Source organism: Scylla paramamosain, chromosome 25 (genome assembly GCF_035594125.1).
Source record: "Scylla paramamosain isolate STU-SP2022 chromosome 25, ASM3559412v1, whole genome shotgun sequence".
Classification (NCBI taxonomy): Eukaryota; Metazoa; Arthropoda; class Malacostraca; order Decapoda; family Portunidae; genus Scylla; species Scylla paramamosain.
In genome coordinates, this window is record NC_087175.1 from 7,909,493 (window position 1) to 7,923,928 (window position 14,436).

Below are 14,436 nucleotides of genomic sequence, written 5' to 3' on the forward strand. Positions count from 1 at the left end.
TGGCTTCTATAGACCTTAAGAAAGCCTATTATTCAGTAAAAATTACAGAGGAACAACAAAAATATCTGTGTTTTAGATGGTTGGATAAGATTTACCAGTTCACATGTCTACCTAACGGGTTTTTGGATGGTCCTCATCTATTTACAAAACTTCTGAAGCCAGTTTTCTCTACACTTAGGCATAAAGGCCACAACATCACTAGTTATATTGATGATACGCTTCTGTATAGTAGCTCTTTGCCGAGATGTTTTGATTGCATGAATGACAACATTCAGTTGTTGCAGAGTGTAGGTTTCTGCATAAATGTGGAGAAATCTGTTTTGAGTCCCACTACGCGTATTGAGTATTTAGGTAATGTGATAGATTCGGTGGCCATGACAGTTACCTTGCCGGCGCGTAGGAGGGATAAGATTATACAGCATTGCTCTCTTTTAGTCAACAGACAAAGAAAAAATTAGAATTGTGGCAAGAGTGATTGGCCTGCTGGTGGCAGCAATCCCAGCTGTAGAGATGGGGAAGATGCACTATAGGAGGATGGAAAGAGCAAAGATCAAGGCTTTGGAAGAGGCATGTGGAGACTTTAATAGATGGATGAACATTACAGAGGAGATTAGAACAGATTTAAACTGGTGGATTAAGGAATTGGAGAATCAAAACAGGAAAATATTCAGAAATGAACCAGATACCGAGTTGTTCACAGATGCTTCAAATCTAGGATGGGCAGGTTGCCTAAATAGCATCACTACCAATGGCAGATGGTCCCCTGAAGAGGTGCGTTCGCACATTAATGCACGTGAATTATTGGCTATATTATTCTCATTGAGATCTTTTACACATCTCCTTAGAGGTTTACACGTCAGGGTGTTATGTGATAACACCACAGCAATTAATTACGTGAATGAGATGGGAGGTGTTAAGTCAATAGTTTGTGATGACATTAGTAGGGACATCTGGGAATGGTGTCTTAGTAATGGGGTATGGTTGACAGCTTCCCACATACCAGGCAAATGTAATGTCATGGCTGACGAGGCATCACGTTCCTTTAATGACAGATATGAGTGGCAGCTGAATGAGATGATATTTAAGGAATTGTGTTCTATATTTGGGAATCCTTGTATAGACCTATTCGCTTCACGTTTGAACAAACAAATGACTCCATTCTGTGCATGGACACCAGATCCAGAGGCTGCGTATATTGATGCATTTACAATTCTGTGGATTAATTTTAAATTGGTTTACCTCTTTCCTCCCTTCTCTCTGATCTCTAGATGTCTGTAGAAGTTAAGGGAGGAAAGGACCAGAGGATGGACGATAGTGCCACTTTGGCCATCACAACCGTGGATGGGGGTGCTCCTTCGGATGCTAGTAGACGACCCTCGGGTCATACAGAGAAGGAAAAATGTGCTAATGCATCCGTCAACTGCAGAGGAACACCCAATAATGAAACACACAAATTTGATGGCTTGTCAGTTGTCCGGAAACAACTTGGAGAACGTGGCATATCTAAAGAAGGTACGGAAATCATTATGGCCTCTTGGAAACCAGCAACAGGTAGACAATACAACACTCACATCAAGAGGTGGACACTCTTTTGTAGTAGAGGGAACATTAATCCCATTGCACCATCTGTAGCAGATATATTAAACTTTCTGTCTCATAACTTTCAAAGGGATGTGGGTTATGAAAGCATTAACACGGCGAGAGGGGCTCTATCTGCAATAGGAATTATGGTGGAAGGCTGCAGAGCGGGCAATCACCCACTCGTCAACAGATTTCTGTGGGGAATCTTCAACTTACGCCCTTCTACACCCAGGTATGCGATGACCAGGGATGTGAAACTTGTATTACAAAAGATAAGACTCATGGAACCACTACACAGCCTAACACTGAAAGACTTGTCGCTAAAAATGGTGATGCTGATGGCAATGACACAAGCAGCCAGGATCCAAACTTTGCACTTATTATTGTTGGTGAATATGGCATTTGGAGAAGAATCTGTTTCAGTTTTGTTAGGAGGTAACATCAAGCAATGCAGGCCAAAATTTAATGTTCGTACTATTGTATTTAAAGCTTATCCTCAGGATTACAGATTGTGTGTAGTTAAGACTATGAAAGAATATATAGAAAGAACTGAGAGGCTAAGGACAGAATCTGGAAATGCAGATGGGAGACTACTCATAAGTTATATAAAACCTCATAGGAGTGTTTCTAAGGACACAGTGGCAAGGTGGCTTAAGACCATGTTATGTAAGTGTGGGATTGATACCAAGAGGTACACAGCAGATAGTATTAGACCTGCGTCAGTGTCTAAGGCCAAGGCACTGGATGTGCCTATTGCCACCATTATGGCAAAAGCTGGTTGGATGCAGGAAGCCACATTTGCTAAATATTATAATAAGGATATACAAGGGGGAATAGACCCTTTTCAAGAAGCAGTGCTAGGCTCAGTATAATGTAAGGTTTGAAATGTTATCAGCAGTAAAAATCATGTTCTATTTTCATAAATGAAATTGGGTTTTTGTAATAGGAACTTTTATTTACACCTATTTACAAAATGTGAATTTTGACAGAACCCTTTACATACAACACCCACATGACTTTAAAATCTCATGTGAACGGCACCATCTAGCAGACAAGTGATTTGCCAGAGTAAAATTATAGAAGTACATGAGACTTACCGTAGGTTAGTTGAAATGTGCTTCGGATTTTGCGAGGCACATCACATCTGCTAGATGGTAGAGTTCACATGCCCTCCACTCCCTCCCTTTGTTAATTGATGATTCTTGGTTTACACAACAAAAATTCACTGACTGGAAGGGTTGGGAGATAATATTTCATGTGGGTAGTTGTATCTTTAAAGACTGACTGTGTGGCGAAGTGTAGTGTATCTCATGTGAACTCTACCATCTAGCAGACGTGATGTGCCTCGCAAAATCCGAAGCACATTTCAACTAACCTACGGTAAGTCTCATGTACTTCTGTAATTATGTCAGCTCCCCCACCCATGTGTGGGGAGGGTCACTTGACCCTGTCATCACTGATGTGCAGGAGAGGGCTGTTATCTGCCATCAGCTTGGACCTGTGGGTGACTCAGACTACTATGCTGTCCTGACTCACATAAATGTGAGTGTGGCATGTGATGAGGCCACAACCTGCTCCATCTGGTTGTGGAATCAAGCCAACTGGGCCTCCCTGCGTCAAGCTCTGTGCAGTGCTGACTGGAACAATCTGCTCTCTGGAGGAGCAGAGTGCAAAGCATGAGCTGTCACTGTGCACATACTCGCTCTGCAGGAGAAACATGTCCCACGCCACTGCTTCACCTCCAAGCCCTCAGACCTCCCCTACTTTGGCTATCTCTGTTGCCTAGCTGCCGAGAGGAAGTACTCTGCCTGGCTCTGGTACAAGAGGAACCCTTCACGAAGGAACAATAACCTCTACCGGGAAGTATGCAGGCAACCAGCAAGTGAGCAAAAAGGAGGTGGGAGACAGACCCTCGAGCCAAGTTGTGCAGGCCCGGAGTTCGAAATACGACCTGGTGGACCCTTGTGAAGGAGAGGCAGTGTCTAAACTGCCAAGAAGCCATTCCTCCCTTCACCAGGCCAGATGGCTCTCATGCATCCAGCAGCCAGGACAAAGTGGAGCTCCTGGCTGAGCACTTTGTGGCGATGACCGTCAACAACCCTGGGAGGCCTCCCCCAAGCCTGGAGCAGAAGACAGCCAAGATGGTCACAACCCTTCTCCTGACAAGGGAGAAGGTGGAGCACCTGCTGAGAGAAGTCAACATAAGAAAGGCCACAGGACCAGATGACGTCAGCCCATGGACCCTGAAGTACTGTGCAAGTGAGCTGGCAGTGCCACTCTCACAAGTCTTCACGGCCTTCCTGGAAAAAAACACTTGGCCCTCAGTGTGGAAGGGGGAACATGTGGTGCCAGTCCACAAGAGGATTGCCAAGTCTGATCCAGGCAACCACAGGCCCATCTCCCTACTGTCTGTGGTGGGCAAAGTATTCGAGAGGATTGTGGCGGTGGAAATATGTTGCCACCTGGATGATAACAGACTCCTCTTGAACTAGCAGTTTGGATTTAGAGCTGGACGGTCCACCTCAGACCTCCTCATACTCCTCTCCAATGACTGGCAAGATGCCCTCGACAATGCTCTGGACATCCTGGTAGTCGCCTTGGACAGCAGAAGCCTTTGACTGGGTGTTGCATGCTGGCCTGCTGGAGAAGCTGCATGCCAAGGGCATCCAGGGCAATCTACTACACCTGTTGAGTGATTACCTCCAGGACAGGACTCTTCACGTCATGAACAGTCAGGCATCATCTGCCCTGCCGGTGCATGCATTGGTTCCACAGGGCTCTGTACTGGGTCTGATCCTGTGGAACCTGTATATAAATGACCTGCTGCAGCTCGTGCCAGGTATATCTGCCTATGCTGACGACTGCATGCTCTTCCACTCCTACAGATGACAAGACAGCCAGCAAGGATCCTCGGAGTGGACGTGGACCGGGAACTATGCTTCGGCCTGCACCTCCAGACCATTGCTCGACAAGCTTCCCTCTGCGTCTTCACCCTGCACAGGGTAGCGTCCTTCCTTGACAGCAGAGGAATACTCCTGCTGTATAAGGCAAAGATTTGGCCTTACTTGGAGTATGCTGCCCTGTCATGGATGTCTAGTGCACCCATGCACATGAGGAAGCTGGACGAAGTTGAGCAGAGAGTTGTGCAGCTAATGGAGGGCAACCACCTCCAGCCACCATCACAGGACCTGGCTCCCCTGGACTCCCTGGAACACCAGCAGGATGTTGGAGCACTTGTGGTGCTCCATAAGGGCCAGGTATAGGAAGTGCCACACCTGACCAGACTGAGGCTACCACTGTGAGCTGCCGGGAGGGACATGAGGATGGTGTCCACCACTGATCAGCTTGTGGATGTACCAAGGTCACAGTCTAGTCAGCACCTCAGGACCTATACTGCAAGGACTGCTTGCCTGTGAAACACCTTCACTGTGGCCACACCAGCTGTTCAGCAAATGTCAACACTGCAGGTGAAGCTGGCGGCCCATAGGTGGAGGGCGGCCCTTCCAACCCTGATGGTGCTGCTAGTGACACGAACACTTACTCACTATGTGCCACAGTGTATTTCTTTTTCTTTTTTAGTATCTAGGCATTGTAAATAACTTTATAATTATAAATGTAAATTTTTATTTTTTTTCACTAATATTTAAGGTCTTTTACATAGGGCATGAGGCAAAGTGACCCTTTAGACCTGTAGTTTATGTATATATTGATGTTTAAGAGAGAGAGAGAGAGAGAGAGAGAGAGAGAGAGAGAGAGAGAGAGAGAGAGAGAGAGAGAGAGAGAGAGAGAGAGAGAGAGAGAGAGAGAGAGAGAGAGAGAGATTCTTACCACAACTTTGCCTTAAATTCATGAATTGTTTTTTACACACACACAATCTCTTCACTGAGTTTGTTTCACACTGTTATTCATCTATGTAGAGAGCTATTTTTCTTGACGTCTCTTCTGTCTGTGCTCTTTTTCAGTTTTTTGCTATGTCCTCTTCTATCACTTGCAACCCTGATCACCAAATCTTCTCTACCGATATTTTCCATTCCCTCTTGGATTCTGTATATCACTATTAGGTCTCCTCTCTGCCTTCTTTCTTTGAATGTTATTAGACCAAATCTTTTATTCATTCTTTGTATGGGAGATCACTCAGTCTTTGGTATTTTCTTGCAGCTCTCTCTATTCTTTCCAACTTTCTGATTTCTTTCTTTAGTCTTTGTGAGCACACCAACACTGCATATTCCAATCTTGTTCGTATCATCAATGTTATCAATTTCTTGATCATAGCTTCATCCAGGTATGGAAGGACTGTCTTTATACCTCTGAGCAGGTTATACACTTCTCTAATCATTTTATTTATGTGCTTCTCAAGTGATAACTAATCTGATTTGTCATAATTACTCCCAAGTGTTTCTCTTCTCTTGTTTAACTAATTATTTAATTGGCTAACAAATAATTACATTTAATTCTTCTACTGCTCTTTCTGTGTCATTCACCTAAGGTCATTTGCTAGTCACACAGCCAGGCGTTACCCTACAGAAAGAGTTCAGAGCCTATAGTGACTGATCTTTGGGTAGGACTGAGACCACTCACACACCACACACCAGGACAATGAGGCCACAACCCCTCAGGTTACATCTCATACCTGCTTGCTGCTAGGTGAACAGGGGCTACAGATCAAGAGGCTTTGCTGTGCCTAGGACTTGAACCCGGATTTTCTTGGTTGTGAGCCGAGCGTGCTGACCACTATACTATGTGGTATATTAACCTAGTTGTGGTATACAGGTAGGGGAGCTATGCCTCTGCTGTCCCATTTCTACATCTATCATCCAATTTGGCTTTGAAATCATGAATCGACCTTACATGAAGCATCTTTTTCCAAGCTATTCCAGGTCTCTAATATTCTTTGATGAAAGTTGTTCTTTTAATACCCCTTCTACAGATGGTCTTTTCAACTTCTTTCCATGGTGTGTATTTACCTAGTTGTAAATTAAAGGGCCTGAGCTACTCTCATGTGGTCCTGTCTCCATATCTACACTTGTCAGTTTTTCCTTAAAGTTGTCCATGCTCATTGCTGATATTACATCCTTGCTTAGCTTGTTCCAAACTTCTATATTTCTCTGTGGGAAACTATATTTCTTTGTTATTCAAGCATACCCCTTTTCCTATTTTTTTTTCTGTGGCCTCATGTGTATCTGGTATTTTCTTCTTCTCTTAGCAGTAGTTTCTCATTATCACTTTCTTCCACTATATTCCACAGCTTATAAATCAGTATTAAGTCTCCCCTTACTCTTCTTTGTTACAATGTTGGCAGGTTAATTTCCTTTAACCTGTCTTCATATGTTAATTCTTCCAGTTCTGGAACCATCTTCATTGCCATCCTTTGCATCCTTTCTAGTTTTTTTACACGTTTCTTTTTGTGGGGAGACCACACTGATTTAGCATATTCCAGCTTTGGTCTAATCATGGTGATAATAATCTTTCTCATCACATCTTTATCCATGTAGTGGAATGCTGTTCCAATATTTCTCACCATCTTATATTTATCTTTGAACATATTTTCTACATATTTCTCCAAATGTTGACTATCCTGCATTATCACTCCCAGATCTTTGTCTTCTTGTACTTTTATTATTTCTTAATTTCTTATTTTATATATCCATTTTGGTCTTCATTTTTTCCCATTTCCATTACATAACATTTTTTCACGTTGAATTCCATCTCTCATTTCTTATTCCAGTCCCAGATTTTATTCAAGTCCTCTTGTAGAATTTCAGTCTTTGTTGTTTCTTATATGTCTTTGTAATTTTACTTCAGCAACCCACCGCTATTGCTGGAGAGGCTCCACATGAGATACACAAAGATCAAGGTACCGACAGTGACGCTTTGTTCTCGGTACAGGCAAGACGTGTTTGTCTTACTGCGGCGGTTTGCCATTTTGGCATTAGTTACCCGTTATCTGAATTTCAGAGCGGGTTGGCACTTATTTTACACCTTACTCACTTTGTTTTACCTTACTTTATTACCCCGTGATCCTGTTGGAGCGGGAAGAGTGCCTGGTGTTCCTTTCCTGTTATCCATGAGGAGCGGGAGGACACGGTGTTGAACAAGGTGAGGTTATGCACACGTGTTACCTATTATTCAAACTTGGAGCAGGTTCTCATTTATTCATTGTCTATTGTTTTTTACTAGTGTGTTGTGGGTGTTATACTGTGCCTTTGTCTCGGTGTTTTTCCCCGTTATCTACATTTGGGAGCGGGTGAATGTAAACAAGCGGCCATGGCGCGATTATTTCTTTGTGATTGCTGGTCCGTGGTGCAGGTTTTAAGGTTCGATTTGATTATATCCCGTTATCTGTATTAAGAGCGGGCTGAACTAAGATTATTTTGTCTGTTTTTTCCCGTTATCTCTCAGGAACGGGACAGGTGACAGAGTGTACTGTTGTGAAGGAGTTTGGTTCATCAATATGTCTTCCTCGGGGGATTTTACACCTCCAAGAAGCGGTTCTTCACATTCTTGTGGAAGCTGACTCTATTCGTCCACTAGGCATAAAAAGAGGAAGAATATCCAACGGTCTGGGGCCTCTGCTAGGGAGGATGAAGTTGCAAGTGATCGTGTGTCTAAGATGGACGCCCGACCACCAGCTAGCCAGTCTGGAGATGTTAACAATACTACGTTATCCAAGTTTTTGGAGGCTTGGGCTGCACTTCAGGAGTATGTGAATAAACTTAAGAGTGACAGAGGTGCCAGGGCAAGTGTTGGTTCTGAGCCTGGCACATCAGGCATCAGATCTGGGCCAGCACAGGACTTAGGGGGTACTCATGAGATTTCTGCCTCCCCTCCCCCTTCTTCCTCTGGTGCATTTTCTGGCTTTAGATCACAAGAAATGAGTGCTGAAGAAGGTGAGATCGAAGATGAAGCTCCTTCGGGCAGTATTCTGTTACAAGCAGCTAAGGCCTATGTGCCTATGGATGACTGTTCTGAAGCTATTGAAGAACCAATTGCTGCAATGGTGAATCACTGGTTTTCTCATGGTTTGAAAGAGGAAGACCATAAGATTTTGGCAGATGAGGCTTCTAAACGTCCTAGAAACTGTAAGGCACTTATCCCAGTCGAGTGCAACTCACAAGTGCTGGATGCCCTACCCACTGAGGCAAAGAAACTGAGGCAAAGAAAGCTGATTTCCGACTGAAGGAAATTGGTAAGGATATAACTAAGGCTGCCACTATTATGGTTAAATCACTTACTGTTCTGGACAAGTTTGCCAATGAGGAGCAGAATCAGGTTATTGGTCATGAGGTGGCTATGCTTAATGGTGCCTTGGGGTTGTTAGGGCATGCAAACTTTAAACTGAATATGAATAGACGGTTTTTCCTCAAACGAGAGATAAACCAAAAGTATGCGCACTTATGCACTGATAAGACTCCTGCGACTGGCTTACTGTTTGGGGATGATCTTACTCAAGCTACCAAACAGACTGAGGAGGCCGAAAGGCTGAAGAACAAGTTTACCCACAAGAAGACTTCCCATTTTGGAGCTCCAGGTCTTGGGAAGTTAAGTGGTGGTAAGCAACGTGGTTTCTTTGGGAAGCCAGCTTTCCGGGGTATGTCTACCCGGTTTAAACCTTACGGCTTACACAAACCTGCCACCAGAGGCGACGGCCGCCCTTCTTATCACAGAGGGAACTCCTCTTCAAAAAACCCAAGGGGCCGGGGACACTACAATCCCCGGCAGTAATTCAGGTAAGGAATGACTTTGAAGCGGGTCAGCTTCATAAGTTTATTGGTGAATGGTGCAAACTTACTAGTGATCCTTTCATTTTGGACATTGTTAAACATTGCCATCTTGAGATTGATGAACAGAACATTACTCATTTATTTTCTGAGGAAGTGGAATACAAATTTAGTGATGAGGAGAAAGTTATTATGACTAATGAAATAGATAAATTGTTGAGCCAGAAGGTTATCAAAGAGACTCACAGACAGGTGGGCCAGATTATTTCACCAGTTTTCTTGAGAGAGAAAAAAGAGGGTGGCTACAGGTTGGTGCTTAATTTGAAGAAACTCAACAAATTCATGAATTACATCCATTTCAAAATGGAAAATTTTGAGCAGGCAATTAGGCTAATCAGTTCAGGCGCTTTCATGGCTTCGGTGGATCTGAAGCATGCTTATTATTCAGTCAAAATTGCAGAGCAGCAGCAAAACTACCTTTGTTTTAAATGGGCAGGGAAGATATACCAATTCACTTGCCTTCCTAATGGTGCTTCTGCAGGTCCTCGTCTTTTCACTAAACTTTTGAAGCCGATTTTTTCTTTTTTGAGATTGAAAGGCTACACCATTACTTCCTTTATAGATGATACTCTTATGTGTAGCAAGTCAGTTGAGAATTGTGTTGCTTGTTTAAAGGATACTGTGGAAATTTTGCAAAATGTGGGGTTTTGTATTAATGTGGACGTCAGTTTTGGTGCCTACAAAACGCATAGAATATCTTGGCAACATCATCGATTCTGAAGCCATGACTGTCACACTCCCTGCTCGTAGAGTGAAGAAGATTGTGGAAAGTTGTTCATCCTTGGCCAGTAGAAATAAGGCAAAGATCAGAGAGGTAGCTCGGGTAGTTGGCATGTTGGTAGCTGCCATTCCGGCCGTTGAATTAGGTAAGCTCCATTACAGAATTTTAGAAAAGGCCAAAATTGTTGCATTAAAGGTAGGAAAGGGCAACTTTGACAAATTTATGACTATCTCAAAGGAAATGAAAATGGAGCTGAGTTGGTGGATCTCTGAAGTAGGTACGCAAGTTCGGAAAATTATTCGGACTGCTCCTTCTGTTGAAGTTTTTACTGATGCCTCAGATTTAGGTTGGGGTGGTTGTGTATTAAAGCATTCCACCAATGGTAAATGGACAACAGAAGAAAGTTGCCTACACATTAATGCAAGGGAACTCAAGGCCATCTTGTTTACCCTTCAATCTTTTGCTTACTTGCTTAAAGGCTGCCATGTTAAAGTTATGTGTGATAATACCACAGCCATTGCTTATGTTAATGAGATGGGTGGAACTAAATCACTAGTGTGTAACTCTTATCTGCATTGATATCTGGAATTGGTGTATTTCCAATGACATCTGGATTACTTGTGCACACATACCAGGAAAGAAGAATGTGTTGGCGGATGAAGCCTCTCGTAATTTTAATGACAAACATGAATGGAAACTTAATCCAAAGATTTTTAAAGAGTTGTGTGTAGTTTTTGGAACTCCCTCCATTGACTTATTTGCTTCTCTCTTAAACAAGCAAATAGATTGTTTTTGCTCGTGGAGACCTGATCCTGAAGCAAAGCATGTGGATGCGTTCACATTAAATTGGGCCAGTTTTGATCTGATTTACCTTTTCCCACCATTTTCTCTCATTACTAGGTGTCTACAGAAAATGAGGGAGGAGAGAGCCAAGGGGTGGATGGTTGTTCCAATGTGGAATTCCTAACCTTGGATGGGCCCTCTTCTGCAAATGTTGATCAAGGCCCCCAGGCTCAACACTCAGAAAACAAATGTACTACGACATCCCTCATCAGCGGAAGAACACCCGATTATGACCCACACCCAATTGATGGCATGTCTTTTGTCAGGCAACAACTTAGAGGGAGAGGTGTATCGTCAGAAGGTACAGAGATTATCATGGCATCGTGGAGACCAGGTACGATGCGGCAATATAGACCACACATTAAAAGATGGTCATCATTTTGTGATAGATGGAATATCAATCCCTCTACTCCGTCTGTAATTAGTGTTTTGAATTTCCTTTCGGAGACATTTCATAGAGGGGTGGGGTATGAGTCTGTTAACACAGCAAGAGGTGCTCTCTCTGCTTTAGGCATTACGTTGGAAGGATGTAGAGCTGGGAATCATCCACTTATCAATAGGTTTATGCATGGTGTGTTTAACTTGAGACCCTCTTGCCCTAGGTATGCTGAAACCTGGGATGTGCAGCCAGTATTGCAGAAGCTGAGGTCCATGAGCCCATTACAAGACCTATCTTTGAAATCTTTAACTTTGAAATTGGTGATGCTTATGGCATTGACTCAAGCTGCAAGAGTACAGACCTTACATTTATTATTGTATTCCAATGCTATTGTTGATAACAATTCTGTATCTCTTTTGTTAGGGGGCAACATTAAGCAGTGTCGTCCGAAGTTTAATGTGAGAATGCTTAAGTTTCATGCTTATTTACCTGATTCTAGAATGTGTGTTGTAAATACCTTGAAGGAATATATTAACAGAACGGAGAATCTGAGAAAGGAATTTGGGAAGGATAATGGGAAACTCCTCATCAGTGTGGTGAAGCCACATAAAAGTGTTTCTAAAGATACAGTGGCAAGGTGGATTAAAACTGTTCTTGTCGACTGTGGTATCAATACTAAGAAATTCACGGCTGGCAGTGTTCGACCAGCCTCTGCTTCCAAGGCCAAAGCCATGGATGTCCCAGTTAACATTATCTTATCTAAGGCAGGTTGGACTCAGGAGACAACCTTTGCTAAACACTATAATAAGGAGATCACTCATGTTTCAGATTTTTTTCAAGAGGCCATACTGGATTCTGTATTGTAATGTTAACAGGTTTCTCTATTCATTTGCGTTGGATCTCAATTGACATATTTTGTTTGTTTTATACATGTACTATATGTTTTTGTAAGGGACATATCTGTTTAAGGAGGAGGATTTTTCATACAATGAAGTTGGGATACATATTTAGTTTGTTTAATTTTCAATCACTCACTTGGAGAACGTTAAGGATTGTGTAGTTCTGAGAGTACACCCACATGGCTTTAAAATCTCATGTGGAGCCTCTCCAGCAATAGCGGTGGGTTGAAGTAAAATTATAGAAGTACATGAGACTTACCATGGGTCAGTTGAAATGTGATTCGGATTTTGCGAAGCAAGCCACCGCTGCTGGAGAGAGCTTTCACATGCCCACCACTCCCACCCTTCGGAAAGATGGGCTTTTGACTTTGTGTTTCTCTTTCCGACGGGCATTTTTCGGGAACTTGTGGCATGTGGGTGGCTCTCAGCTCTTTAAAGTCTGTCGGTACCTTGATCTTTGTGTATCTCATGTGAAAGCTCTCTCCAGCAGCGGTGGCTTGCTTCGCAAAATCCGAAGCACATTTCAACTGACCCATGGTAAGTCTCATGTACTTCTATAATTTTGCATTGTCTGCAAACAAACTCATGGAACTCTTTACACCTTCAAGCATATCATTTATATAGATCAGGAAAAGTATTGGTGCCAGCACTGATCCTTGTGGTACTCCACTATCTACTTTTGTCCACTTCAATCTTACATCTTTTACTACCATTCTCATTTTTCTTTCCTTTAAGTAACTTTTCATCCAGTTTTTTTACTTTTCCATTTAATTCTCCTATATTTTCTAGCTTCCATAGTAGCCTGTTATGGGGAACTTTGTAATTTTTTTTTTTTAGATCTAAAATACACAGTCTACCCATCCATCCCTCTCCTGTGTTATATCAGTCACTCTCAAACAGAAGCTCATCAAATTTGTTACACATCACTTTTGTCTAAAGCCATACTGTTTTTCTGTTATTGTATGTTTTTCTATAAATCTTATCCACTGCTTCTTTATCACTTTTTCACAGATCTTACATATGTTGGTCACTGATACTGGTTTAGTGGTGGTTCTTTCCACTTTTATAAATTAGCACTATGTCTACTCTCTTCCATTCCTTAGGCACTCTTCCTGTTGATATTGAGCACTTTATTGTGTTATATACTGCTTCAATTAACTGTCTCCTGCACTCTTTTAAAATGAAGCCTGATACTCCATCTGGTCCTGTTGCTTTTCTCTCTTCCAGCTCCTCCATCATTTTATAAACTTTTCCATGGGGCACACACATCTTAATTCTTTAGTTAGGTTGATTCCTTTCAGTAATATTAGGTCAAGTCTTGTTGGTTCGTCATCTCCCCATATCTTGTATTTTTAGTCACCCATTGCATCATTGTGTTTTCCATAGTCAGCTTCAGAAATCTTTCTCCCCATACAGTCCCATTTCCTACTGCCTCGAACATTTCCCAATTTATTTCTTTGCAATTGAAGTCACCAACCAATAACACTCTTTTATTACTTTTGATAAATTTAGTCAAACAGTGGATGGTACCTTCTATTATTTTCTCATAGTCTTCCTTGCTCCAAGAAATTGTTTTTGGTGGTACATCAACTCCTCTCCTCTAACTGACTATCTTCAGCCTCTCTCTCACCGCCGCAATGTTGCATATCTAGCTGTCTTCTACCGCTATTTTCATGCTAACTGCTCTTCTGATCTTGCTAACTGCATGCCTCCCCTCCTTCCGCAGCCTCGCTGCACAAGACTTTCTTCTTTCTCTCACCCCTATTCTGTCCACCTCTCTAACGCAAGAGTTAACCAGTATTCTCAATCATTCATCCCTTTCTCTGGTAAACTCTGGAACTCCCTGCCTGCTTCTGTATTTCCACCTTCCTATGACTTGAATTCCTTCAAGAGGGAGGTTTCAAGAGACTTATTCATCAATTTTTGACCACTGCTTTGACCCTTTTATGGGACTGGCATTTCAGTGGGCATTTTTTTTATTAGATTTTTGTTGCCCTTGGCCAGTGCCCTTCCTACATAAAAAAAAAGAAGAAAAAAAAAAAAAAAAAAAAAAAAAAAAAAAAAAAAAAAATCCTCCAAGTTAACACTCACTATTTTTGCTTTCCCTCTTCCATATTTCACTATTTTTGTCTTCTCCTTTCTTGTCACTATCATTACGCCTCCCCCATCTACCAATCTTGTCTATTTTCCACATATTGTAGTTATTGTTAATGACAATTATTTTCTTCTTTTAGC

The 14,436-nt window shown here is 42.3% G+C and overlaps 1 protein-coding gene and 1 long non-coding RNA gene across 4 annotated transcripts in view; one reads left to right on the forward strand and one right to left on the reverse strand.

Annotated features, from left to right (window-relative positions):
- LOC135113197 (cytoplasmic polyadenylation element-binding protein 1-B-like) overlaps window positions 1–14,436 on the reverse strand; it is a 272,466-nt gene that overhangs the window by 22,489 nt on the left and 235,541 nt on the right. The gene's annotated exons all lie outside the window — the stretch shown is intronic.
- Window positions 10,668–12,308, forward strand: LOC135113437 (uncharacterized). The gene is made up of 2 exons (XR_010274836.1): window positions 10,668–11,257; window positions 11,526–12,308. It is a non-coding gene; the product is annotated as an uncharacterized LOC135113437 (long non-coding RNA).